This window comes from Myotis brandtii, unplaced genomic scaffold (genome assembly GCF_000412655.1).
Source record: "Myotis brandtii unplaced genomic scaffold, ASM41265v1 scaffold115, whole genome shotgun sequence".
Taxonomy (NCBI): domain Eukaryota; kingdom Metazoa; phylum Chordata; class Mammalia; order Chiroptera; family Vespertilionidae; genus Myotis; species Myotis brandtii.
In genome coordinates, this window is record NW_005353967.1 from 13,770,701 (window position 1) to 13,775,938 (window position 5,238).

The window sequence follows — 5,238 nt, forward strand, 5'->3', positions numbered from 1 at the left end:
AAGCCTTTGCAGGGCAAAACCTTGGAGGCAGTGCATTAACATAAATGTCCCTTTCTCCACAATAATGCCAATTGGATGATTGGTTTTCCTAGTCTACCCCTTAACACAGCTAAACCCTGCACTGTCGAGAGGCATCTATGAGGAACATGAGCCCTCTGAGTCTATGTCATGTTTATCCAGGGTGTGCAGGCTACAGAGTGATTCCTATGCATCAGGGTCCATTTGCAAAGTGCCGCTCTATGCATGTCTCATAGACATGCAGTATGTGCTATTATAAGTAATGTGCCCACACGCTACAGATTTTAATGCATCCTAGAAAGCAAATTACCGTCAATGCTAAGTTATGTGACATTCCTGACCAAATTAGTTGGGTATGCATTTGAAGACCAACAAACTCGCCTCTATTGAACCGTGAAGGAACAGGAAAAGCATCAAACAATTATATAGACATTCTATAATTAGGGGTTGGGAAATGACTATATTGGAATCCTTTTCTTAGCATGGCTAACCTGCCAAAGGTTGGAGAGGTCATTTAGTGCAGCTCCTGCCTCAGCCTACTGCAGACTCCGGGGACCCATTAGCAGAGAAAGGAAGAAGACATATACCAAGAAAATACGTGTCTTTTTGCACAATTGACAGCTACATTTTTCCTAGGGCTACTCCACTGGAAGTAGAACAAGATGTCAAAAATAAGTTAGGAGGAGAAGTTTTAAAAAAAAGCAGTCCCAGGGATATACAAGAAAGTTGGCCAAGAAGCAAGAAAGACAGAAGGGCAGCACTCAGTGAGCTCAGATCACCACTCACCTGGCCAGCACGGGCTCCTCTCCAGCCGATCCCACTGCAGTAGCTGGCAGTTGAAGGAGGAAACGAGGTTTCGAAACTATTTTTCTATTTTCATACTTCTCATTGTATTTAAGCCACGTTCCCTAGATGGCTTAAGCATTAATAGGCTAAAGCTATGCTCTAGTCTAGCATAACCTTGGGTTAATTATGTTCTTGGGGTTGCAAAGAACAGAAATAATTTTACTTAGCTACATCAAGTCATGAGGATTCACTGTTGAGTTACACAGGGAATATGTGTGGATTCTCTTTACCTATCCACTTCCACTCGTACCACACCCTAAAGCCCCAAACTGGCTGGCTGATCTTCTCCATATTTCTCAGTTCAAATTCCAGAAAGAGTCTGTTTACCAATTAATTACTGAACTTCCACTGGTCAGAGCTTTTCCTGTCAGGTCATCCTACAAGCTACTCACCTGCCTATGAACTGACTGCCCTCCAGTCAGGTGTGTACCTCGAGTCTAATCAGCAGACATCCAGTGCACAAGGTACAGGTTATGTCAGACTGGCTATCATCAACAAATCAACAAACGACAAGTGCTGGAGAGGATGTGGAGAAAAAGGAACACTTGTGCATTGCTGGTGGGAATGCAGACTGGTGCAGCCACTGTGGAGAACAGTATGGAGTTTCCTCAAAAAACTGGAAATGGAACTCCCATTTGACCCTGTGATCCCACTTCTAGGAATATATCCCAAGAAACCAAAAACACCAATCAGAAAGGATATATGCACCCATATGTTCATAGCAGCACAATTCACCATAGCTAAGATCTGGAAACAGCCTAAGTGCCCATCAGTAGATGAATGGATTAGAAAACTGTGGTACATCTACACGATGGAATACTATGCTGCTGTAAAAAAGAAGGAACTCTTACAATTTGCAACGGCATGGATGGAGCTGGAGAGCATTATGCTAAGTGAAATAAGCCAGTCAATGAAGGAAAAATACCACATGATCTCACTCATTCATGGATAATAAAGACCATTACAAACTTTTGAACAATAATAGATACAGAGGCAGAGCTGCCTCAAACTGATTGTCAAACTGCAGTGGGAAGGCCAGAGAGGGTTGGGGGGCAGAAGGGAGGGGAGTAAGAGATCAACCGAAGGACTTGTATGCATGCATATAAACATAACCAATGGACGGACATAAGACACTGGGGGGTAGGGGAGGCCAGGGGATTGTCAAGGGCGGGGAAAAAAAGGACACATATGTAATACCCTTTTTAATGCTTTAAGCAATAAAAATAAATAAATAAATAAATAAATAAATAAATAATAAAAAATAAAAAAAAAAACAAGGTACAGGTTAAGGCAACTTCCTTTATCAAGGCGCTGTGGACAAAGGCAGCTTTCCTTAGAAAAGGACAGTGGTGTCTCAAGCACACGTCTATATCAAACTGCCACTAAATACTTATGTAGAAATACACCATTGATTGGAGGCAATAATCTTCACAGGCACAGGACCAGCCTCATGGGCTTATGACCTGTGTAGTTGCACAGGGTCCCTGCACTTAGAAGGGCCCACACTTCGCTTAATACGCCACTGTGGCCATCTTGGCATTCTTGATCATTTTTGAACAAGGGGCTCTATATTTTTATTTTGCGTGTGGTCTTGGAAATTATGTAGCTGTTCCTGTACAGAAGTTTTTATTACATTACTAGAGGCCCAGCACATGAAATCGTGTGCAGGTAGGGTCCCTAGGCCTAGCCTGCAATCAGGGCCATCTTCTGCCCACTCGCCAGTCCCCAGTCCTGCCCCACTGCCACCCACCCCAGTTCCCCGTGGTTCCCACCCTGTGATCGGAGCCTGCGGGCCAGGGGGAGAGATCAAGAGGTGGTCAATGCACCTCATAGTGACTGGTCGAGCGGTCGTTCTGGTCATTACGCCATTATGGTTGCTGGGCTTTTATTATATAAGATAAAAAGTGAAGGGAGTTTCATAGAATCAATTTTGGATCCAAGGATTCTTCTGAGATCATTTGACAAGTACTCATTTGACAAATAAGAAAACTGAACCTGGCAGTGTGGCTCAGTGGTGGAGCATTGACCCATGAACAGTTCCATTCCCAGTCAGGGCACCTGCCTGGGTTTCAGGCTCAATCCCCAGTAGGGGACGTGTAAGAGGCAGCCATTGATAATTCTCTCTCATCATTAATGTTTCTATCTCACTCTACCTCTCCCTTCCTCTGTCTGAAGTCAGTAAAAATATTTTTTTTTAAGAAATGAAAACTGAGGTCAAAGAAAGGATAATTGGCTTAATCAGGATCCCACAGTGAGTCCTAGTGATGTCAGATTGGAAACATTCTTCTCACTCTGTATCCAATCTTCTCATTCCTCCATGTGGCAGGCTTCCTAGCAGGGAGGACTGCCTGACACATGGTCTATTTTGCTAAAATATTTGATAAACTACTTAGAAATCTCATAAAATGAGGCTGATATAAAATACAAATGGCAATCTTTCCTTGTTCAATCTTATAGCCTTTTCCTGTCTATGACCTTCTCAGAACAAACTCCACTGACAATCCCCAGAATCTAAAAATGAAAGCTGGGTAGAGAAATGTAAACAAATAGAACCTCTATGGAAGATAATTTGATAATCAATATCAAAATTATAATATTCATAGCTCTCAACCCTGCAATTCCATTTCTACATGTAGTCTCACATATACACAACTATTATTGCATGTCCAAGACTATTCATTGTGGTGTTGCTTATAATAGAAGATTGGAAACAATCTAAATATCCATCAATGAAAGACTGATTTAAAAAATAATAATGATAAGCCTGGCCGTGGTGGCTCAGTTGTTGAGCATTATCTATGAATCAGGAGGTCATGGTTTGATTCCTGGTCAGGGCATATGCCGGGGTTGTAGGTACAATCCCCAATCGTGCAAGAGGCAGCCAATCAATGATTCTCTCATCATTGATGTTTTTCTCTCTCTTTCCCTCTCCCTTCCTCTCTAAAATTAATAAAGATATATTAAAATTTTTTTAAAAAATTAAAAAGATGATACTACATTCATGCAACAGAATATAATGTCACTCTTGGGAAAGAGGAAATTGACATGTATCTACTAATATAGAAAATTTCCAATATATTGTTTTATGAAGAAGCAAGGTATAAAACAGTATACAGCATGCTTCTATTTGTGGGGGGGGGGAGTTATTTAATTATATATCCTATAATCACACACACACACATGTTGGGGGGATTTGGGTATGCAAAGAATTTGGAAGAATATACAAACAAACAAAAAAAGTGACTGCCTCTGAGGAAGGGACATGGAGGACTCAGGGATAAGCATGTGGGGGAGATTCTTATTATATGTCCTCTGTTCCCTTAAAATTTGTACTATGTGCACATATTATGTTTTCAAAAACTAATTAGTTACATTAAATTAGTGTCTAAAAGGGGACCTCATGACACTGCCAATATTATATCACGTCTACAATAAAGAGAAACATACTGCTGCTATCATTTTTTACAAAACTTTTGCTGGGATCTTGTATTGAACTTACAGACAAAGAAAATTAAATTAGACTAAAAAAATCCTCTCTTTCCCCTCCTCTTCTCTACATCAGAAGAAAAATTTGAAACATTTTCAAAACCTGCAAAATCCATTGCTTATTTAGTTATTGGCAAAGCTGTGTGACACAATGGAGAAACAGAAATGTTCCCACTCTTCCTTTGGAAACTTGCCGATATCATCTCCAAAGTGTCCTGCAGACATTAACCACTGATGTTTTTCCAGTGCACCTACCATCAGTGTTCCTAAGCACTTTAACCAGAGTTTTATTTTGAACCAAAAGTACAAAAGGGTACACAAATCTCCCTACTGCCCTGGTTTAGCAGAAGTACCTTTTTCTCAGATAAGAACAGAAAAGGTGAGCTTAAGCCTCCCAATGAAACCATTTCCCTTGGGAAAACTTTGATTCCTAGTTAGGAATGTCTTTCCCCCTCATATCCTCTTTGTTGCTCCACTCCCACACCAACTATTTATGTAACCCCCATGTGGTAGATCAGAGATGGCCGCACATTCTCTGACACTCCTCTCCTTGGGAGGTGGGATCTGTTTCCATCCTCCTTGATTCTGGACTGTTCTGTGACTGCTTTGACTAATGGACTATGGCATAATTGGTGCCATGCCAATTCCAAGTCCAATCTTTAAGAGAACTGGCAGCTTCCTCCTTGTTCTCTTGAGTCCTAAACAAGGCGCTATGCAAAAATCTAACTGTCCTCCAAAAGAGAGCATGTGGAGAGATGCCTTAAGACCACATGGAGAGGGAAAGGGGCCCAAAGCCATTTCTGTCAAGACATCAAGCATGTGGGTGAAATCATCGTGGACCTTCAGACCATACCAGCCACCAATTGAAGAGTACCCAGTCAATGCCAT

The 5,238-nt window shown here is 41.4% G+C and overlaps 1 long non-coding RNA gene across 1 annotated transcript in view; it reads right to left on the reverse strand.

Moving 5' to 3' along the window:
• LOC106728156 overlaps positions 1 to 849 on the reverse strand; it is a 6,250-nt gene extending 5,401 nt beyond the window's left edge. Inside the window, exon 1 of the long non-coding RNA XR_001364417.1 lies at positions 805 to 849. This is a non-coding gene — a long non-coding RNA (uncharacterized LOC106728156). The remainder of the gene's footprint in view (positions 1 to 804) is intronic.
• Positions 850 to 5,238: the final 4,389 nt, after the last annotated feature.